Consider the following 24,732-nt stretch of genomic DNA (forward strand, 5'->3'; position numbering starts at 1 on the left):
TAATCTGTGCCTTTTGTCACTTGTAGTTCCGCTCATAGATGAAAAAGGAATAGACAGAACCACAGAAATCCTTTCCAAGTCACTGTTGTAATTGTTCCTCCCTAGACAAAAGGCTGACTTTTTTTAAAAAATTGCAACGCTGCTATACTGATCTGCAGCAAGTACCAAGTGGTCACAATTTAGCTCCAAACCATGAATAGGTTTATCTGCTGATTTCTGGCATACCAAATGTGTTAAAGGTGTGTTGGGTTACCAATCTCCAGATGAGGTCTGGAGTTCTCCAGGAATTACAACTGATCTCCTGGCGTTCTCCTGGAGTTCTGCAGGAATTAAAACTGATCAGTTCACCACGAAAAAGCGGCAGGTTTGGAAGGCAAGCTGTACGGAACACCCCTCTCCTGAGCTTTCTCCCAAATTCTGCCCTCCTCAGGTTTTCCCCCCAAATCACCAGTAATTTCCCGACCCTGAGTTGTTTCTCACAGCTATTCCTGCTCCCAGTCATTGTGCTTTGGATATGCTTGTCTATTCCTCTTCACCTATCTATCTCAGGCCCTAAATCTCAGGCCCTAAAACTGTAATTTACTTGGATTATGCATTAATCCATGGTAACTGGCCCAAGGTTAAGGTTAGGGTTGCCAGGTCCCCCAACCCTGGGCAGGAGGTTGGAGGTCTGACACCAACCTATTATTTCTCCCAGCTTGTACAATGATGCCACTTCTGGGAAGTGACATCATTGCACGAATCTTGTGCTGCCCTGGCAACACTCTCACGCTCCCCAGGGGGTCAAATCCAGCCCAATTTGGCCAGAATCGGCCAGAATCCGGCTGCTAAGGAGCAGAGAAGCACTTTCGTGCTCTGCAGCGGCCTGATTCAAGCTGAATCAGGCCACTGTGGTGCACAGGAGTGCGCTGCGCCTCCCACGATTGTGCTGCACTGCCCAGGAGCACGCTGCCCAGGAGCACACCCCAGGAGGTGTATTCCCCCCTGCCAGCCAGGTAAGTGGGGGCGGGGGATGGCAGGTGGGAGTGGGGGATCCCCCACCCCTGGCAGGGGACTGGCATCCCTATTTAAGGTATACATTTTGAGCAAATTCACATTTATCTATACTAGCTATTCATTTGTTCGTTATATCCAGTCCACCTGAAAAATAGATCACCAAGGCAGGTTAATACAAATGTTTTTAAACACCCATAAAAATACACATTGCTAAAAAAACACAGGCAGCCCAAGCAGCCCCCCTGTTTACAAAGAGCAATTTAAACTATTAGCACATCGTTAAAAGCAAAGCAGCATTGAAAGACATCATAGTCCATAAGAAGTCAATTCAACCAGCAATCAAGAGTCTTACAAACCAAAGGCCTTCATAAAAAGGAGTATCAGCAGGGACTTCACCGAGGAAAGCTCTCCCAATGGTGCTACTCTTGTCAAAGTTTTCGCTGTCATTTAGAAAAGCAGGGCAAAAATATTTTTAACCAACCTGGCAGAAATCGCTTTGTTATTTCCTTTGATGTGTTCTTGTTTCCTGGTGGTATTAGGGCTGCCCACTCTGGCCTGGGAAATTCCTGGAGATTTGGGGGACAGGCCAGGGGAGGATGCAGTTTGAAGAGTGGAGGGAGGTATGCAGGGATGTGATGCCATAGATTCCACCCTCCAAAGCTGCCATTTTCTCCAGGGGAACAGTTCTCTGTAGTATGGATATCGATTGTAATCCCAGAAGACTTCTAGCCCCAAACTAAAGGGTGGCATTCTGTTATATCAGGTTAAATGCATCCCATTTCTTTGTGGTTTCATTTAAACAATGTTCTGAGCTCCACACTCTCATATGCTTACAATGGTTAAGGTGGCAAGTTATTTAAACAGCTCTGGCTAGAATGATTCCCACAAGCATTATAATGATAGCATTTAAAGAGAGTCAGAATATTTATTGTGCATTTGGACTTTTCAAATAATTTCAAATTGTTTTGCTGGCACAAATCCAACCATCCTCCGGGGAGCTATTCTCCAGCCTGAGGAGCCATTTTCCAAAGTAAGTGGCTCTTCCTCCAATGAAAAAGCCACTTAAGTTGGAGGAAGGGCTCCTTATGCTGGAAGAAGACTTCAAACTTGGCTCAGTGGAGTTGTAGGAAAGAGGTCGAATTTCTCTAATTTTTATATCCATGGCTTGCTATAGGATTAAAGACACTTTGATATGGAGAATTAAGCTTTTCAAGTCAGCTGCGATCATTTGTTTTTACCCAAACTGAGGACATACTGAGACTCAGATTTGTGTCTGCATTGCTCATGTTGGCTAAATGCCCATAGATGCCAGTGGGAGATTTGCGGGCATGGGGGGAACCGTTTTGTTGAACTTCCTGGCTTTCTTTCATTTACAGCAATTTTTCCTGTCCATTAAGAGGCTTTGGGGAATCTCTCTACATGTTTCAATGAACACCAGCTATTTCGTTTTGACATCCTTTTTACTGTTCTAGCCATGTATTCTTTTTTTAATTATTGATGTTAATTGCCATTTGGTTGCTCAACCAACGTAAATCGAAAGGGAAAGCAGCATTCCAAAAGCATTTCTGTAGCGATTTAAGAGTATCTAATGCACACAGTGCTAAGACAAAACTTTCTTATTAAATACTAGTGAGTGGGAGAGGGGGACCGGCCCAAACTTTTATCCCACAAGTACAAGATGTTCACAGCACAATCTTCAACAGGGTCACATCACATCCTCCCAATCCCATTGACTTCAAACTGACTTACTTTGCTTACAGTTGCGTTGTTAATTCGTTAGGCAAAGGAGACAAACAGAAACCCAGGCAATGAGATGGTTTATTACCTGGCTAAATTCTCATAAATATGACTGAATTTTTTTTTTAAAGACTGCATTGTTTAATGCGAGGATAAATTCAATATGGATGGGATATTTTTACAAATTCTTAGAATTGTCCTGGAGGCGAAGGTATCAGGCAAACTTTTTCATAGCAGAATACTGAATCAGGTTTTTGCATATCAAATCTGGTTTATATCTAAACGCATAAGATAAAACCCTGATTTTTGAATCATGTCAAAGGTCCATCTATGGGAGCGTGGAGTGGTTTATGGGGGAGATCTGAAACAAGACCTGAATGTGAAGACTATCTCTTGCTGCTGCTTCTTAGCATCAGTCCTCAAAGGTACATGGCTTTGGACATAGAAATTCCTCTGGGCATAGAAGTCCCAGTTTTGGTACCATAGCTGATTAGTCACTGAAAAGAAGGGGCTTGTGAGGACCTGATGGGGAGAGGAATTCCCCTAGTGACCACCACCTAGATTCGCCAGGTTGTCTGATGGGGTGGGCAACCTCCCACCCTCAGCAGCTTTCCCTGCTCTGCCCAGTTTTGCAGCAGGAGAAAACTGGGGGTTGGGGTGGAGAGACACCATAGATGTGATGATGTCCTTTCCTGTCACTATGCCCATGACGCTCTAGGAATTTCCCTATTCTCTATGGTCTTTACCTTAGAGATAGGAAGAATTCCTAGACCAATGTGCAATGTTACCCCTCCCAATGCCCAGCCCCCAAATGCACTCAGGATTGCCATGAGTAGGCAAGTCAAAGTCTCTTTGAATTTTAGTTCAGCTAAACTCAGTCTCATTCCAAGCTTTCCTGCTCCTTTGTATTCTCCTAAACTTCCTTTCTAACTAGTGGAACCAGGTCTCCCACTATAGAGAGATAGCTTCCATACCTCCTTCCTCTCATAAATACCCCTCCACTGCCCAGTGCAGCAGTAGGAGAAATGGGGGGGAGTGATGTCATGGTGATGCAACAATGTTATTTCTGGTCATGTAACCAGAGATGACATCACACATCACAGTGTAGCAATCCCCCACAGTGTGGGGGATTGCTAGAGCGTTGCAATGATACCATGATGTCACTTCCAGTTATGTGACTGGTATTGACTAGAGGTGTTAAACTAGAAAATTTTAGTTGTGGTTTCATATCAAGGGCTGTTGGGTGAAATAGTTTTCTGTTGGGGCATTAGCAGGTTGGGGATGAGGGTCAAAAGTTGTCAGGGTTTTTTCCATTCTCATGATTTTTTTTGCCATTCTTTTCAATAGGAAAAGATAGGGGAGAAAAATTGGAGGCTGTAGGACAGCTGTTTTTGCACTTAACGGTACCAAAATCACACAGAATACAGTCCTCCTTCTAATCTGAACAACTAAATTTCAAGCAGATTGAACAAAGGGGGAGATGCCCAAAGTAGGTCTCCCTCTGAGCAGCCGCACTAAGTTCTCTCTGCTAATTCCTAAAATGGCCATCAAGCAGCAGTCAGCCACCAGGAGAGTTTCAGCTAGCCATCATAATTTTTAAAAAAACAAAGCCCTGTCTGCAATCAGTTCATTTCCCTACTCTTACAGTGATTGACAATACATTTTTTCTAACCTTTTGACAGAAAACTCTGTATTTGCCTTCCTTCTTTGCTGTGCTTTGTTGTTTGTTTCCTTTCAGAAAGTTTGGAAGGCTTCTGATGCAGCCCTCTCCCCAGCCATCTTTGCACTTTCATTATTCCCTATGTCTTTGAACCAAATGTCACCAAAATTGCAGCAGAGTATCTTCTGCCTGTTTTTCAAATAACCCCAAGTTTCAAGCAAATTGGCAAAGTGTTAGAAATCCACAGACCCCTGAGCAAGCCAATTAGGCTTTTGTACTTTCACAAGAAAAAAGTCCGTCTCCAGACCACAAGGAGGTACGAAAGGGGAAAGAGGGGGGAAGGAGAATGCCAGCTCTCTATGTGATTGGCTGGGAGTATGCTTTTCTCTTTCTTTGCAGTCTTCTGATTGGAAGGGAGAAATTCATTACAGAAGGGAGAAATTCAGTACAAAGTAAACTCCCGAAATAAAAAAAAGAAAAGAAAGACTTTGTGAGGGAGGGGTCTCATGACAACCAAGCAGCCAGGACGAGCTTTTCCATTCTAAAGAGTCACAACTAGTAAGATCTGGAAACAGTTATTTTCATGATTCTTATGGCTTGTGGTGACCTCGCAGCATCACATATTATCTATCCCTTCCCCTAAAAGCTCCTAGACAGAGGGAGCGCTTGACTGGCAATCCTGTTTCCAACAGCAGCACTGAGGGAGCCTTCATTTGGCCCCAAGCAAGTGAAAAGGTCCTCGAGAACTGTAGTTTGGGCTTCCAGGACATTAATAAGGACCTGTAAACTGTGGCAAATTAGAATGTCCTAGAACTGGGATTTTCCTGTTGATATATGGTTCCCAACAACCTGTAAAAAAATGTCCTTCCGTTTTAACAGGGGGTTAATGGGATGTTATGAGATATTATTTATCTGGGCCATGAAAAAGAGGCAAGACTTTTTTCTCCAGGTTGTTGGAAACCATGTCTTGACAATGTTTGGGGGGGGAGCAACATGTTGAAAAAACAATCATTTCCTACTGTGGCTGCTGCTGGAAGGAAAGTTTTAGTGAAAGGCAAGAGGGGGCTCACAAGAAAAATGGTGTTGCTGGGGCAATCTCTGGGCATCATAACATTGTTAATGAGATGAAAAAACTTGTGGCGTTCAAAATAGAAACAGTTTTAAAATGAGCTGATTTAGGCCTGATGCAAATTAAATACACTGGCCTTAAACAGGGTAATATTGCTCATTGCTAGGATCCATATAAAGTTATATACCTAAATGTGTATAATGTAGAAAACTGTACTTGGCTGCAACTTCCTGTCACAGCTTCTAGTAGAAGTGACCGAGTCATTTACATTATGGTCTGGGTTTGGTCAGGTAGGTAATGTTAACAACTAACTGTGCTGGATTATGTGCTGCTATTACTGGGGAAGCCTGGGAAGGTATAACTAGAATCTGAGGTAATTTCTACTACTTTTTAACAACGGTTTTGACAAAGGAACCAGTACCAGCATTTTATGATGTCAGTTGCAGCACTATTGTTAGTTCGGATGCTAGCAGCTATGGACTAGGACAAGTGCTACTCCAAGAACTTGAAGGATTGCTCTAAAACACTAAAAGACCAAGATCCAAATTAAACGTTACTTTTTTCACGAGTTTGCCATGGAGTAAATTTGTGTCTGCTGCAGCTACACAGCAGCTGTGGGGAATGGCGTCTTTCGAAAAGGAGAGTCCAAATGGCTTGGAGTGCCATCATGGGGAGTGGAAAGGCTTTGCTCATGCCTTCTCTCCAAGCAAAACCAGTGCTGGGGGAGGAGTTGTTTCCCCATCTTCACTGCTTCATGTGCACAAATATTCCACATGAAGCAGCAAATATGGGAGAATAACTAAACCTTTCCCCCCATTGTTGTTTTCCCACAGGGAAATGGCTTTAGGGGAGGTAGGAGCAAAGCCCCTCCCCCCATGGTAGCATTCCAAACCTGTTTCGGCTGTCCTTTTTTTAACAGAAGCCATTCCCCACAGTTGCTGTGTAGCTGGGGGGACACAAGTTGGTTCCATGGCAAACTCATGACAAAAGTAACATCTAGTTTGGTTTCCAGAGACCCATTATGCCCAAACTGAGATGGAGTGCCTAGCGTCTGAAATGATACCTAGGGAAGGAACTCAGAGAAAACTGTTCTGCTTTATGTTCATAATAAATAGTTATTGTTAAAAGTCATGGAGTCAGCATAGTCATATATTCTTTTATAAGCTGCAGAGAGAATAAGCAATTCTTGGTATAACAGGGAAAATGTTTTTCAAGGGCAGTACTCGTAATTTCACAGCAAGATACAGGATACTTAACATATAATGAGCCATTTTACTCATCACTCACCCCATAGCATCATTACTGCTTTTCTCAGAGCGGAATTACAAGTGACAAAAGGCACAGGTTGGAACCTTGTCAGCTTCCCTCAAGTTTTGATGGGAAATGTAGGCATCCTGGTCTTGCAGCTTGACTCTCCGACTGCTGTCCAATGGACTTTTCAACTGTCACTTTTCCAACATTCCACCAAGCTGCCTACATTTCCCATCAAAACTTGAGGGAAGCTGACAAGTGTCCAACCTGTGCCTTTTGTCACTTGTAGTTCCGCTCTCAGAGACCCAACTTTCTGTTGCTGTTCAGTGGCAGGTTCAGGAATGAGGTAGGCCTCCATTCAAATGCACCAGATCGTCATACTACTTCCATCCTAACATTTTTCTTAAATGTCCTTTTATCTCCATTGGTCACTGTGAAAGCAAGCTCCATTTTTTATTTTTCCTGTACAGCAGTGTGGTCCACTTGCTTTCAAGTACAATGTTTAGAGAGATGAAATGTTTTAAGGCAAACATTCTGGATTGTAGCAAGCTAATTTCTCTCTTAATATACACAGACGAAACTCTATTGAAGGCAATGGAGCAGTGCCAGCTTTCGCCAGTACATATTTTGGCCTATACATTGCAAAAGAAAATGAGATCCTTCATTTTATTACACAGTATAACCTTGGTTTATATCTAAGTGACACCTCATTTCCTTTTGGCAGCTCATTTAATTTGGCAATTGTTTACTCGGTTTCAGATATATTTTTTGCAGGCCTCGCTTCAGGCCCATTCATCCCTTCACAAAGCAGGGGCCAGGGTTGCACACAGCACTCCCATTTTGTTTCCAGCCCATGCGGTGACCACGGTTTAAACATTTGGGTGAAATTTCTTCAGTTATGCATACTTTCTTTAGGATTTTTTTTATAGCTAGAATGAAGCCTCAAGAGAAATCAACACACGCCTTCTCTGTTTTAATATGTTTGATAGCCACTGTTCACTGAAGTTTATTTAAACTCTGTTTGTCACCAGAGTGGGTGGTACAATTATATGGACAACCAAAAGCGCCCCACCTTATATTCTGTTATCTGTGTTGTTTTCCCATGCTCTTTCAAGACACTATAATGTGTTTCATTGCAACTCTAGAATCTGTGAGTGAAAATGATATTTCAGCAATACTTTAGCTAGATATTATTGGATGCAATTTATGTTTCTGGAAGGCTATGAAAGAGCCAAATATCAGCCTTGCAGGAGAACTCCCTACAGTCTTTCAGAGGTCATTGTCAAACCTTCTCCTCTTATGACTAGTTGGATTTCTGAGAAATCTTTCCCTGGAAAACTAATAGAACTTTTTGCTTATCTCGTTTTGATTAAGACTGCTCCTCGGGGGTTTATGTTTGGATAGATTTTTGTAATATGATTAGAACTGTGGTGAACTTTTTGGAGGGAAAAGGGGATTTCAGAGGACAAGAGGTTTTACAGTATAAGGGGGAGACTCTAAACCCTTGCTCACCTTTTTCACAATCTGTTTCTTTGGTGTTTGCAGCTGTTTCTTTTTCTGAAATGGAGATTCATAGTCATTGTTATACAGATATAGATATATGTATGTCGACTTCTTCCAGAGGTGATCTCAGCCAGGAATCATACATGCAGTGCGCTAATGTCACATGAAGCCAATCAAATTTGGGTCAGTGATGAGTGAAAACTCTTATTTCCAAACTGCCATTGGAATAAAAACTGGGAACAGTACATTCGAACAGTCAAAAAAAACTCTAGCTTTTTCTCGAATGTTCCAACTCACTCTAAATTGTGAATGTTTTGCCCATACATGTTCACAGACTACTTTCATAGCTGTCCCCTTCTCCATCAGACATTCATACAACCAACCTTTGAGGGGGGGGGGATTAAAATTCGGGGGGGGGGTACTTTTCTTGGATATCTTGATTGCAGCAGGTGGATTGGGAATAGGAATTCCACTGAATTTCATGGATACACTTTTTTAGCTTAAAAATTCGAGTTTATGAAATAGATTCTAACTGCTTGGGATGAAACTTCCATTCCCCCCCACCCCCCCACACACACACTAAAAAAATTATTACCATTATTACCAGTACCATTACAATTGACATGTAGTGGATTTGGGTTGATGTGTGAATGGATGACTATTTTACATCATTTCTCTTTAATCTTTCTGTATTTAGATATTTGTACCCCAGTTTTCTTCCCAGTAGGAACCCAAAGAAAATTACTACATTGTTGTCCCCTCCTCCATTTTATTATCACATCAACCCTGTGAGGTAGGTTAAGCTGAGACAGTGATAGGTCCAATGTCAGAGGGGGTTTGAACCTTGATCTCTAAGATTTTAGTGTGATACTCTAACCACTACACTATGCTGGCTATCAACAACAACAAAAACAACAACAATACACTTATATACCGCCCTTCTGGGCAAATTAGTGCCTCTCTCAGAGTGGTAAACAAAGTCAGTATTATTATCATCCCCACAATATAGCTGGGGAGCGGGGGCCAAGAGATGTGGCTTACTCAAGGCTGGCTGCTGAGCTAAAGGCAGTAGTAGAACTAGCAGAGTGCTGATTTGCAACCCAGCCACTTAACCACTATGCTATAGCAGCTCTTTCGTGTCACCTCAAACCTTTCTCTTTCAAGGTAGGCAAAGATCGGTGTCAACATTCTTTGTTCCATGGACAAACTCAAGGCCATTCAAAAGTGTGTTAATTGACAGGTTGCCATTTTGGTCTAATTAGGTTTTGATGAAAGGCTTTTACTGACAAATGATAAGAGTTTAATAGGCAGATTTTTAAAAAAAAACTTTCTGGGTTGACAGGTGTGACAAGCCGTGTGCCATTGTGCAGAAAACGTTGAGCGCTGAATGTCTATGGCTGTGTAACTGTTTGCATTCGGTTCAGAAAGAAAAATGGTTGTAACGTTTTCATTAAAAGGAAGTCAAAGCAGAACATTAGATACAAGATCAAACTAAACCAAGAACGCATGAATAGGACAGAGCTAACAGGAAGAGGGCCTGGCCACATTTTGCACAAATGTTTTGTCAAGACATCAGTGAATTCTGTGAATTTGGCAAGCATAGAGCATTGTTTGAAGTGGCTCAGTTGTACATGACTTGGGTCACGAATGGCAAGAGAGGGAATCTTCTTTAGTCAGTGCAAATTCCATCTCTATGGCCAACAAAAAGGAAAATATGGGGGAAGCATGCAAGTGCTTATTGCCTCTGCATCTTGCAAAACACTCATTTATTTATTTATTTATTTATTTATTTGATTATTAATTTATTTATTTTACAAGACAGAAAGGAGAATCAGGCTGAAGATCAGTGTCCTGGTCAGGAATCCATTCACTTTGCCAAAAAAAAAAATAGAGTAAAGCTCTAATTAAAAGGTGGTTGTTTGTTTGCTTAAGGGTTGCTTTCGTATTTTGTCAATCGGCTTATTTAAAGCTCTCCTCTGGTAGTAGGACTTTGCAGACAAAATGGTCAACGCACGAGGGCCTCTTTAGCTTTTTTCTCATAACCACTGTTTCGTATGGCAAAACGTGCAGTCCCTCACACGAACAAGGTTTTCTCCACGCTACCATAAACCCTCAAATGAGCTACCACAGAGTTGAAAGCTGCCTCCAGACCAGCTAACCTTTGTTTTCTTTCCTTTTCCCTTTCCCAAATTTAAGAATTGCCATTCTACATACTGATGTCCCAAGCAGTGCACAAAATTGCAAAGCAAAACAATTGAGATCTTCAGCTACAAACAGCTACCGTTAAGATCCAAAGACGATTACTAGTCTCTAAACACTACTAAAAATCTCTTAATTATCATTTTTTGGTAATGCTTGGGGCTTTGGCATGTCTCAATCCAGGCATGCTGGAGAAACAGGAACCTTTTAAAAAAACTGGCATATAAAAATTATATGTGGGGATAGCCTATCAGGCCGCTCTGGGAAGGGAAAACCAGTACAGCAGCATTGCCTTCCTTCTGTGTCCTTATACTTCCTCTCATTCTCTCCATTTTCACAAGCTGCTCTATCTCCTCTCTTTCATTATCCCATTCTTCCCTCCATGTTTTCTACCCTGGTCTTCTCTGTGCTTGGGTTTATCAATTAGAGTTGAATGAATGCATATTTTTCTTCATTTCTATTTATTTCCTATGCATTAAAAGGACAACCAACTCTGTGTATCCTATTGTCTTTGGCAAATTTCCTACTTGTATTTCTTTGTTTTACAGCATTTTATGCCATTTTTCAAGCAGCAATTCTATGTTCAAGCTGTTTACATTCTATTAATATGTTACATGACATTTCCCTGTAATTGATGCAAAAGGAAGTGTTAGTTAACAGCAATCCAAACATCTGAAGATTTCACAAAGTGGAGGTTTCCTGCTTGCCCCTCTGCTGCATCCCAGGTTGTATGCTGATAGACCTAATCCGATCCGATCCAAGCCACACAGTCGCAACCGACCCTTGGCTACTCCGTAGATCGTCCCCCTCCAGGCCTTTCTGTCCTATAGCACGTTGAGAGAGATCCGCAGAGTCTTGCAGTGAAGGTTTTACAGGGTAGTTCACCATTGCTTTCCCCAACCCAACACACTTAGCCGTACGACAACCACGAATGGTAAGTCATACGTTGCCACCCCCTTGGCACTTTGAGCTGGTGTGGGATAAGGGGGGATAGACCTAATACAAGCACTGATTTCTTATGTGTTTACTATATGCAATTCATAATTGCTTAGTTACTCTGAGAAGCTGTTTAGTTACATTGAGTGGAAGCAAGAATTCAGAGCTCTATCTCAGAGATAACTGCACAAGTCAGCATTGTGTGTTTGCAAGATACACATAGGCAGAAAGGAATTCTTGAAAGGTAACATAGGCTGATTCCGCACACGTTGGATAATGTACTTTCAATGCACTTTATCCATCATTTGAGGTGGATTTTTTTGTTCTGCACACAAAAAAAATCCATTCCAAACGATCTATAAAGAGGATTGGAAGTGCATTCTCCAATGTGTGTGGAATCATTCATACTCAGACAATGGCTTATTCTGTAGGGTCACACATGCGCAGGAGCTGACTTTGCACTAAAGAAGGTGGCATGCGCACTAAAATTTCTAACTGCGACATAACTGTGAACCAATCATATTGTAATTGATTTCACTGATGTTCTGATGTCATAATTACTATACAAGTTGTTCTGCTTAGGGGAGAGTCAGAAGGAACCATTTTTTTGGCATTTTGTTCTCTCTCCTTTCATTGCAATTAATGTTCTAAAGACCACTCCCTCCACTCCAGCTCTTTGTGTCTAATTGGGAAGGGCGCAGAGGGTGAGCTGTTTCGGACATAAATACTTGTACTTGCAGCGAAAACAGAGCTGAATTGGCACTCTGCCCTCTCCATTCACTTGCAGGCGCAATCTCACAAAGGGACCTCCCATGAATGCAGCATGCACATGTGCAGAGCAAAACACAGCCTGCGCATGAATTGAGGACCACACATAAAATCTTGCACTTGAGCATCCCCAGGTACTTTAGTAACATGTATTTCCACTCTCGGGAACACTATGGAGGAAAAAGTGGGGCCTGCAGTGAGAAATGAAAATGTCCTCTTGGGTGGAAGATGAAGGATGTGGGGACTTAATCTGTCAGTGTCATGCCAGCATGCCCCAGAATGACATTATCATGCCAGATAGTGAATGTTAAAAGTGTTGCCCAGTGCAATGATGTTGCTTCAAGTTTGAAACAGAAGTTATGTCTTTGCTCCAGGTGATACAATCACCCCCATTTTGCCCAGCATCCCTTCTGCTGACTAGCTGAGACTCAGAGCTAAGCTACAAGTGATGCCTGACACAGGTTGGACACTTGTCAGCTTCCCTCAAGTTTTGATGGGAAATGTAGGCATCCTGGTCTTGCAGCTGCAATGGAGAGCCAAGCTGTAAAAGCAGGATGCCTACATTTCCCATCAAAACTTGAGGGAAGCTGACAAGTGTCCAACCTGTGTAAGGCGTCACTTGTAGCTTGGCTCTGAGGCAGCAGGTGGAGACAACGGGGATGGCACATCTCCTGCCCAAGTGCGAGACCTAGTAAACCTTTGGAAATGGGTGGAAAACACTCTCTCTTCTTTCATGAACATCAATGCGCTTTTGTTGGAGGAACTCCGTGCCTGAATATAGGCCATTATTTCTATCAACTTTAGAAGATAGCAGTGGGGAAAAGGACCACCACACTTTCATTCTGAGGATCCGGAAAATATTAAGCAACTTGAACTTCTGAATCAAATTAAAGCAGTCACAAAATCGAGAAACGTCCCCAGGTTGCACCTGATATGTGCTAGTTCCAGTTTTCAGGAGTCAAGCAAAATATTTTCACCTAAATCCTTTAATTATGAGATGGTTCACCTTTCTCCAAGCTTGTTTGCTACTGTTGTTTACCCACTCTCCCTCCTGCCTTGGAACCGTTTTTATGCATATTGTTGTGTCTTTTGGCTCAATCAGGGCCAGGGATTAGGAAATGAGCAGATTGGTATAGCTAACCAGTCAGGTATAGCTTCCATCTTGACTTCTCCGTGATCAAATAATGCAAATTCAGAGACCATTGCCCTCACCCTTTCAAAGCAATCCCCTATAAAATCATCATCTGTGCCACATGCCCAAAAAAAGTCTGATCAGCACAAATTTTTCACAGAAAAATGGGCTCATCTTGCCACAACTCAACTCACGTTGTCAGTCTACGACCTTTTCTACATTCCTGGCTTTTCTATAAAATGCACGTTAGGCCCTCCTGGACATTATTGTTATCTCATTCTGTTCAAACTCTATCACACTACTGAAATGAAATTGATGTTATACAATGGTTGCACTATTAACTGGAGATTTTTGCCATTCTCTGTTCTACAGAGTATGAACATATTTATGGTCATGAACATATTTCAGAGGTAGACTACAGAACTTTCTGAAATGTACCTGTGATTTATTATCCTTCATTTAGCCGGTTGGTTCAAACACACCCTGTACCACCAACCTTCTTTGCCTGTTAACTCTAGCTATTAAATGTACAATTCACATATTTAAGCAACTACAAGCACACACAAGCATGATTTATTAAATTCAGGCAAGCACTATTGCTTCTAGAGCACATACTTGTTAGCCTGTGTACTCCAAGGGACTATTAGACGCATGCTACATCCAAAATACCATAAAGCCAAATAATTACTCGTACATCTCATGGGTTTCACTGGTGATTACTCACAAGTAAATATGTTTCAGGTTAAAGAATGGCACTTCAACACGTTTGCTTGCTGTGCCTATCCATGGAAATGGCCAAAATGTTAACGTTTAGATTCTAGAAATACGTTTGCCAGGAAGACTGTTCCATGGGCTGTCATTTTAAGAGATGGAGGCTGTGAAATCCCAGGTCATTTGTAAACTGATCACTCCCCAACCTCTCCTTGTGCTTTTAAGTGTTTGGAGCCTGGTAAATTGAAACCTGAAGAAACACAGAACTATGATCTCTAGGACCTCTGTAGCAAACCTGGATTTTTGCTGATTTGTGCTAGGAAGTAACTGCTTACTTACCCCATAATTAACACCACAAAGCTGATTCTTAGAAGATAAAGTATGGGAGGTCAGACATGGGATCAAGAAGAGAAGCATTTCATTCAAATGGCCACAGTTAAGGCTCCATCTGCTTCATGCTTAAACCAGTGGTGCCTTATCAAATGTCAGAGCTATGCCACCAGAAAGATTTGTTCTTTTTAGGCACTGTTCAGTAATATTTTACTTAATTTATCTTAAATAGTTCTAGCCTGCTGCTCATTTTATCTACCAAGCTTCACAAGCATGCACTGGTGATAGGAACACACTTCTAAGACCCCAAAAACCCAACTGCATGTCTTGTCTGTATTCCTTGACTTCTCCTGTGCTTCAAAGGTGGTTAAGAAGTGGCTGTGAAAGATACATAGCAGGGGCTGCATCTAGGTAATGCATCTTTGGCAATCAAGGATGGGGCTTACTGACACTTATGGAACAATCGTAAGCAGTTCTACTTGGCGTAAATCCAATTTTATTCAATGGAATTTATTCCCAGGTACATGTTTTTTAGGATTGTAGCCTTAATTTCACTTTGGGCAGATTACTGTTATCCATAAAATAAGCGATTGATGGACTTTTTAATATTCTGGCTTGGACCCACTGGACCATTTCCATAGACTGAAGGATTTCAGACCATGAAGTACCACTGTGACTCAAAGTGACCCCAAATACTGTCCCTGGAGGGATCCCCTGTATCCCAAAAGCAACAATTAAGGGGGTGCTTTCAGCTGCAGAGAGAGGAGAAGCCCAGAAAACCTTAGTTCATGGGCAGAAACCCTTCCTTTCCATTCTCAGAAAAGCTGCAGTTGATCCAAGCCTTTCTCTTCTTCCATCATGGAATGTGGTGTTCCCAAGAGGTCTCCCATCCAGGCATTGACTAGACCCAGAGCTTCTGCAAGGTTGCTTTCCAACTATTACACATTTTAAGCCACTGTCCTCCATTCCTGTCCAAGAATTTGGGGTTCTAACAGTGTGATACTAAGCAATGGACTTAGTATGGATTTGGACAGATGTGAATCTACTTAGGACTGCACTGTAAATTTAACAAATACTTCAGAACCATTTGAGACTCCCTCTTTAATTGAGAAAAGCACACTGTCAGAAACGTAGCTTTTAATGTTACATCCATTTCCAATTATCACCATCATTTACTTCTATTAATAACAAACAACAATGAGGTTCAATGAGATTTTACCCACTCTTCTTTTAGTTGAGGAATTTTCATTATTTTTTAGTAGGCATGACAGATGCCTCTTCATTTATGCTCTCTTTTATTTAAAGCCATGTCTCGTATCTTGATAGTGATAAAGCATATCAATTTCTAATATAGCTAATTCTCAACGTGGGCAAATCACTCAGATAGGAGGGCTGTACTATAAGGAAGTGGTCTCAAGAGATCCATCAGTAAAGAGATAGGTAACCCATCAGTAAAGGAATAAGGAGGGACCACAGACTTTTCTTCTATTGCTGTAAACATTGAGGGACCATAGACTTTACTACTTTGCTATAAGTATGGTCCTACTGGGTAGTTCCTATGTTGTTTAATATGTCAGTCATGGAATTGCTTAGAGTCTGTTTCAGTATTCAGCTCTGCATTGGATTTTTGCTGTTTTTTAAATCTTTGCAAAGTTGCAGTTACATACTCGTTACATCTTTATTGAAATATCTTTGATATTGACTGTATTGACTCACACTATGTAATCCGCCTTGAATCTCAGAGAGAAAGGTGGACTATAAGTGACATAAATAATAATGAACAGACAAGACAGATCTTTCTACAAACTTGAAAAAACTCAAATTTGCAGAAAAATCTCAAACCTTTTAAAAAATTGTGTGTGGGGGGGGGGTTAAATCCTCCCCCAGTGATAATAGTAGTGCCTGTAGCTTTAAGAAATGGATGCCCTCAATACCCATAACTAGGCAATCACAAATGTACGGCCAGAATTCAAACATTGGTTTCTGTCAGTAAAAGGCAGGAGGAAAAGGCAGGGCCCTTTCCAGAACTGTTTTGGCTTTGAGGGAGAACTCCTTGGGCCAGGCCCAGTAGCAACTACTTGATACCACTTGACTTACATAACTTACCCAAGACTGGCTGCTTGCTACTGTTCTACAGCATCCACCTGACGAAAGCCAGTGTAGAGTAAAACTTCAGACTAGGAGCCAAACTACGAGTGACGCCTGACACTAGTTGGACACTTGTCAGCTTCCCTCATGTTTTGATGGGAAATGTAGGCAGCTTGGCGGAATGTTGGACAAGTGACAGTTGAAAAGTCCATTGGACAGCAGTCAGAGAGCCAAGCTGCAAGACCAGGATGCCTACATTTCCCATAAAAACTTGAGGGAAGCTGACAAGTGTCTAACTAGTGTCAGGCATCACTTGTAGTTTGGCCCTCAGTTCAAATCACCACTCTGGCATGGAAGCTGACTGACTGACCTTGGGTCAATTACACAATTTCACCTTAACCTTCCTCACAAGGTTGTTGTGAGGATAAAATGGAGGAGAGAACGATGTAAATTGCTTTGGATCCTCATTGAGGAGAAAGGCAGGGTATAAATTAAATATATGTGGGAGGTAGATGAAAGTGGTTTTTGTGGATGGGTGAGGAGACAGGGAAATGGGAGAGGATATGGGGATTGCCAGGAGGAGAGAAAGAGGAAGATACAGAGGAAAGTGAGGTGTCCCCTGCAAATCATTGTAGGTTCCTTACATGGCAACTGGGCCCAGCCAGGTGGCCAGAACTGCCCCACGAGTTTTCTCAGTTAGAGGTAGCCATGAGAGAGGAGAAATCTGCAGAGGGGGGAGATAAATAAATAGATTGGTTGGTGGGTGGGAAAGAGAAAAAGCATAGGAAAAGGGAAGAGGCTATGGGGACTTTCATGGAAGGAAAAGAGGAAAGAGAGGTAGAGAGGGAAATGAGATACCCCCTACCCCTTCTAGGTTCCCCATTTGTTTCCTCTAATATAAAACCTGAGGGTTACATTCCTACTAGCATGGCAGTGAAACAGGGCCATTGACAAACAATGGAGGGGGTTCTGAGTATTGGGGTGGAGGACTTCCCTAGCAAGCAGAAAATCTTTTTTTTAAAAATGACCCACTCCAACTGGTCTGATGAGAACCAAGTATACTCACTTTCGGAATGCTAAGGGAAAGAGACAAGGGCTGATGGGAAGAAAGTGGGGAAATATTGTAGTCTCGGTTCCTTAAAATTATATGTATTCCAGAGAGAGAGATTTGAGGAGGGTGGAAATTTCCCAGTAATTAGGACTTGGTGGCAACCAATCTTCTGAAGAGGAGATGTCTCAGGACAGACAAGGGAAGTACTTCACATAACAGGGAATTACCTTGTGGAATTCACTGCTGTAAAATTTAGTTCTAGTTCAGAAGGCATTAAATAGGGTTAGACAAATTTATGAATGCTAGCACCACGACAGTGTTCTTTTTGTTACTAAAAAGGGTGCTGGAACTCCTATATATGATTGCACTGATTCTATTCAGTTCCCTGCTCAGGACTTGGGAGAGCCCCCCAAAATATCCCAGTACTCATTGCTAGTGAATACTGCCACACGCAAAAATCCTGGTTAGCCATGATGACTAAACAGAGTTTCCATGTTTAGAGGCAGTATCTCTCTGAATACACATTGCTAGATGGGGGGACTCTTGAGATGAACTATGGTCTTGTCCTGCACATGACTTTCTCGGGGCATCTCATTGATCACTGTAGGACATAGGATGTTGGACTAGATATTGGACAAAGTTCTTTCATTTTTCAGATTATTGAGGCTGTTCACTTCAGTTGGTGAGTACTTCATCATCAAAAACCCTTAAGGTAATTTATAAATTCAGCATCTTTGGCCTTATTCCACCAGCCAGCCACAATCCAAGAGACAATTTTGATATCCGGGGCAGTAGAGAACTTTGATGGTGGGGATGAAGAAGGATTATGAGTCAATCTCTTTCAGTTAGTTGTTCTAAGGAGCCATTGGTGTCATAAAATACACACCCGTACTTGATCATTGTAGGTAAAATGGCCGTGCCTTTGATTTAAAGCAAGATTTCTGTAACACTCTAATGGTATTCCAAACAAGCCAATTATCATTTGAAATGTACTGAATTGTACTGAAAATATCTCCAGCGGCTTGTGCAGTTTCCACCTGATCTGGTGTCCCTTTCTAATTAACACTCAACATCCAGGTTTTAATGCATAAGTTAATATCCCAAAGAACTGAAGAGGAAAATATTAAGAACTGCAGCAGAAGGATGTAAGTGAAACGTACATTAAGTTTCTCTCCCAGAATGTCGGGAGTTGTCACAAACAACTTCATACTTGTTTTTCAGGGTTATATGACAGTTACTAGGCAGTCATTGAGACATCTTCAGGAATGGGGGACGAACACACATGAGGTTGCTTTCTACTGAGTCAGACTGTTAGTGTGATCTGAGTATGGTCTGAGTATGGTCTGAGTATGTTCTACTCTGACTTGCAGCAGCTCTCCAGGGTCTCAAGTGAGGTCTTTCAGACCACTTTTTAACTGATCTTTTAACTAGAGACGCGGGAGATTGAACCTGGGAGCTTTGGTATGCAAAACAGATGCTCTCTGACTGCGCATCATATTTTTATATTTCATTTCTTATGCTACCTTTGTAATATGATACCTGTTTCCATGTTGTAAAGGCTATCCTATACTGGTACCCTTTGAAGTTGAGACACATATGGAATGGGTAGAAGCGGTTAAATCCTATGCCTGAACCAATGCAACACCGTCCTGGAAGATGGTGACCCTGGCATGGGAAGTAAGCACATCATGTCCCCGTTCATGTATGAAACATTATCCCAGAAAGGTTAAACAGCTACAAAGATCACTGTCTGGCATTCAAGAATTCACTGTTTTTCAGCCCAACCTATAGAGGCAAGTTGTGAATAAAAAAAATAAGGTGACCCAGCAAATGAGCTCTTTGGGAGAAGAATGGGAAATAATATGAGCCATACTAATGAGATACTTACCTTTTACAATATTACCGGATGGCATGTGGCAACCACACTTCAAAATTAGTATAAAGTCATTTATTAAAAAAAAAAAAAGATTGAAGTGCCAGTCTGTTGGCAGTCTGTTGGTTGGCTCAAGCAGCAATTCTGAAACTCAAAAGATTCAATTCCCATTAAAAGGCCAGTTGTAGCAAAGGGGGGAGAAAAGAGTGTGTGGTTAAAATACCTTATAAACGTTTGAAGTGTTAATACCAAGAATGGTGAGACCTTACTGGTTTGGCCTGCTGGGATATTAAAAGAGTAAAGAGAGGAAATTAAAAAATGGAAAACTTAATCTGAGTATTACCATGCAGAGTGTTTGTTCAGTCAAAATCAATTTGGATAAAGCTCTGGCACCCCACCATGCCTCCAGGCAGAAATCCTGCATTGGAAGGATAAACAATTAAGATTTGTGCATCTCTAGTTGTCCAACTTGGTGGCAAAAATCTATGATGGAGGAACCTTTTGGTTCTAAGCGACCTCCAGAGGATTCTTCACTTAAGGCCAAAAAACTAATGCACAAATACCATCCTCTTTTTATTCCTCTCTCTCTAAAATTGTGTGCAATGCAAAGGACATTTTTGTTTTCTTACACTGAAGGGGATAAAGAAAATGCTACATGCCGAAACTTATAGGGATATTTTCCATAAAGCCATAATGGTATAGAAAAGGAAAGAAGAGATGCAGCTTAATGAATCTCCTTGTCTTCATGCATGACAGCAGTTGCTGGTGTTCTTTTCTCCAGCCTTTGCATTTTAGCTCATTAAAAAAAGTTCTAAAGAGGGATCATGAATGGCTTGCAAGAAAAAGCTATAATTCACCCCCTTCTTGTCCAATGAATTGCTGTTCAGTCATAAATGAATGCCATATATTTCTCCTATGGCAAATTCCTGCAGTCAAAAAAGAGTATAAATTCTCTTCTTTACTAGGGTTTCCAGGTCCCTTGATACCCCTAGCAGAAGACTGGGAGCCTGGCACCTCCCTTGCTTCTGCCGGGGTCCTGATATTGCATGCGCATGCAGTGCGCACGCTCCTGGCTTGTGCAACGACATCACTTCTGGGAATAATATTTTAATAATATTAATAATATAAAAATAAAATAAATAAAATAATAAAATAAGGTATTTAATAATAATGATAATAACAGCATTTGATTTATATACTGCCCTTCAGGACAACTTAAAGCCCACTCAGAGCAGTCTACAAAGCATGTTATTATTATCCCCACCCTTTAAGGTGGATGGGGCTAAGAGAGCTCTGGAAAAGCTGTGATTGACCCAAGGTCACCCCGCTGGCTTCAAGTGGAGGAGTGGGGAATCAAGCCCAGTTCTCCAGATTAGAGTCCTGCCCCTCTTAACCATTACACCAAACTGGCTCTCTTGTTTCTGCTGGGAATCTCTGCTTCTGTTGGACTTTATTGGTTCCTCTTCCAGTTGTTGTTCTTGTGTGTTTGGCTGCGGCTTCTTTACCATAGAAAAAGCATTGGATTTTTCCCCCATATGAAACAATGGAGAGTAGCTGGGATGCCTTGTTCAGGGGCCTGTCAAATTGAACTCCTTGACCCAATCTTCTTGAAATCTTCAAGGATATTTAGGGGACAGGCAGCAGCTGCTCCGCTGCAATATTGGTGGATTTTCCATGAAAAACAATCACTTCAGCACCCCAGAAAGATCCATCCCACATGGAATAATGGACTCCGTTAATTTCAGAATCCTAAAAAAATCTTGGATCCGAATACCAAATTGGTATGGGAGGACCCAAATATAGAGGAATAATGGTATTTATTGTCTTCCTGATACCTGAATAAAAAATGCTGATTTTTATATTTTTTTTAGTGAACACCACGTGGTAGGAGGCAGCATCTGGAGACGTCCTTGGTCTCCCTGCCCTGCTTGTTGGCCCTTGGGGGGTAACTGTTTGGCCACAGTGTGAAACAGGAGGTCCGACCATATGGACCGCTGGTCTGATCCAGCAGGGTTCGTCTTACGTCCTTATGATCTGAACCTAGGTCTCCTCGGTCCTGGTCTAACACTCTAGCCACTACACCATACTAGTCAAATTGTCATCCAGTAAAGCTGGAACAGAGGAAGGCTCAGAGCATCTTCTACTCTGGCCACTTTTCCTCAACTGAACATCTCTTTGGTATGTATATCCTCAGACAATTTCAGGCCTCACTAACATGGAGAACAAATAGGGTCCTGGGCTGCCACACTCTGGTTCAGGAGGTTTTGATTACAACCCATATCGAAAGGTTAAGATTCATTTAAGGTACATGATGAACACTGCTGCACTTACAGACAATTAGAACACACTTCCCAAAATGTTTATACGTTTGATCACAAGTTGTCATCTGCAAAGACTGGCATGTCTATTGATGGGTAAGAAATCAATTTCACTAGCTGGAATAAAGTTGAAGACATCACAGAAAACGATTGGAGAATACGTCTTTGGGATTATTTAACTATGCACATAATTGCAGCCAATTTAGATATGCCAGTCAATAATAACTCAGTAGAAAAGTTCGTGCAGACATGGTATTGTATAACTGAACATTTGATGGAATATGAAGTTTTGCCAAGCAATCTTTTACTAAAAATGGTTATTGTTTTGATTGGCTAATGGATTGTTATATTTGTGTTAAATGATTGTATTATATGTTATCTTCATTGGTAGGTAGTTCATAATAGTTTAATTGATGTTTTAGATATTTATGATCTGATAGGTAATTTTTAGCTTTATTAATCATATGGATTAATGACGGTGTTACGTTTGTTTATCCGAATTTATTATGTCTGTATTTTACAGGTTAAATAAAATGTTAATTTGGAAAAAAATTTAAAAAGAAAGATCAGTAGGAATATAATCTTTCATTTTTTTCCAGAAGTCTAATTATTAACAGGACTCCCGAAGTAATCATGCACAGAATTGCAGCTATCGTCGTATTTTGTTAGAATGACAACTGTTTCTTCTTTCAGCACAACAGATCTCCTGCTGGTAAATTAAACCAGGATGATGGATTTTTAGACTGCAATTTACATACAAATGTGATCTCTCCCTATTGCTGATCTGAGGGTAGACACTTCAGAAAGCTCTGTATTTCAGGGAAAAGATTAACTTGAACCAGAGTTGACCTTGTGAATGTGTGTGTGTTTTAAAAGGGAGAATGACATACATTGTTTACTTTGGTGCAATCCCAGTGGTGTCATTGGGCCAGCATTGTAAAATACATTAACTACTGAAGCATTTGATGTGCTTGTTTATTTCATATTAAGCATGTAAGATCCTCCTTAAAGCAGACAGCAGAACCATCGCTAGACAACCGGGAAACACTTTCCAAAAGTCAGGAAAAAATGAAAGTCAGGTTCACTGCAGAAAAAAAAAATCAAGCTATTCGAGCCTCCTTAGCACTGGACTGAGCACAAATCAAGCACTGAATAGAAGTAAATCTGTTTTGGAGACACTCTGAGACTAAATCAGTCTTGAACATACATGTTTCAGTGATCACAGGAGGATGAAGAGAGCAGCATCTTTTTCAGGACAACTAAAAGAGGACTGCAGATTGGATCTGTTACTTGATTTGAACCTTTCTGCTAACAAAACTCTCCCCTGTCAAAACGCTGTCAAGGGAGTTCCTATAGTCAGACAGACAGCAATTTAAACATATCAGTATCCAGGGAACCTAGAAATATTAAAACATGGAATATTTTTAGTCTATTTAGCTACTTGGGGTGGCCAGTGTCTGCTCTTATTAAAATCTTACAATTGTTTCTCCTCGCTGTCAAAACGGGAAATCTGTTGACTGATGCAGCTGAGATAACTGTGGCAACACAATGGGAGTACTGGAGGTGAAAGAGTTATTACGGCTGACACTGCTGGTGGCCTTTTTGGTTTTCAAGGGGGGGAGGAAAAGTTCTCCAGCAGAATATCTAAGACTTCAAGCCTACAGTGCCATGTGAAACTCTTTGAAATGTATGAACTACAAAGCATCTTCCCAGTGCTGCCATTCTGATCTGAAAACGGTATATGCTCCTTTGGGGCCTGGTATAAATGGTTATGCGCGGTGGTTCTGGACATGAAACTCCAAGTTTATATTTTATTATATTTATTTAAAATGTGTCTATCATGCCTCATCTCCTCGGATTCAAGGCAGTTAACAAAGCAGCAATAGCTGCAAGGGCACAGAGGTGTCTAGCAACACGATGAAAAGCAATACAAATACAGAGTTAGAAACACAGCCAAATCTACCAAACTAGTTTATCTTCCACCACATGCCTTTTGGAATACAACCTTCTTCCATGCCTTCCTAAAAGCAGCAAATGAAGGCACCCACTGTAGCTCTAGAAAACATGTCAGGATAAACCTTAAGGCCCAGAACAACATGGGGGGAAAAATGAATGTACATGTGCTTAATTGCTCATTTCATAATGTAACTATGCTAGTTTGTAACACAAACACAGGAACCCCATGTCATTGTTCATGGAGTAGTAAATGCATCATATGCATGGCTAGAAAATAAGCAGGATCATTGTATTCACATTTGCTATAATAGCACAGAATCTACAAAGCCAGTGGGAATTGTATGGTGGCTGTGCAGGAAAGATAGGCTAGATTAGTTGCCCCTGTAGCAACATTGACATTACTTGCCTCCAGCAAGTCTAGAGAAGAAACAAGCCTCTAGATCTGGAACTTTGAGCTGCATTGTGAAGGAGCCATCACAGATCAAGTGCTATGCACAGAACGCTTACACACACAAACACACCCTAGTCTTACATCGGCCTGGCTCAATGTTCCCATACCGTTTAATCCAAATCAAATGTGCTGAAAAGCAAGGTCTCTGTTCCCTGGCAGTCATTTTAGCTTGTGGCCCAATTGCCATTTATTATACACAAGCAGTTGAAATGATCTCATGACATAGGGAGGGGAAAGATCCCTTTACTGCAGCATTTGGAAGGCCATTGCCCATCACAGTTGACAGTACTGGGCTACATAGGCCAAAAGTTTGACTCATTCTATGCTGCTTAATACGTCCACAATGTACATATTCAAATCCAGCATTAGAACTTCTGCCATCACAAGAAACTACTGGGTTCGAGCAGATGTTTTTACACGTTTCCTTCAACTGGCTTGTCGGCAGGTGATGTACGCAGCAGTTTCAAGCCCCATCAGAAAACTTCCTTCTGCATTTTCCATGCAGATGTTGTAAGTCAGCTGCCAGCTAGATCAGTTTCAACTCAGCAGTGACCTCCTATAAATGCATAATATAAACAACTGGTCATTTTATTGCTTTCTCCCTTCTCAGTAAACAAGAGAAGGGTTTGATTTGTCCTACCTTTGTTCCTCAAAGCCAGTGGTTTTCAAACTAGACTCTAGGCATCTCTGAAGGTTTGCCCAC

Source organism: Eublepharis macularius, chromosome 1, assembly GCF_028583425.1.
Source record: "Eublepharis macularius isolate TG4126 chromosome 1, MPM_Emac_v1.0, whole genome shotgun sequence".
In the NCBI taxonomy this organism is placed as follows: Eukaryota; Metazoa; Chordata; class Lepidosauria; order Squamata; family Eublepharidae; genus Eublepharis; species Eublepharis macularius.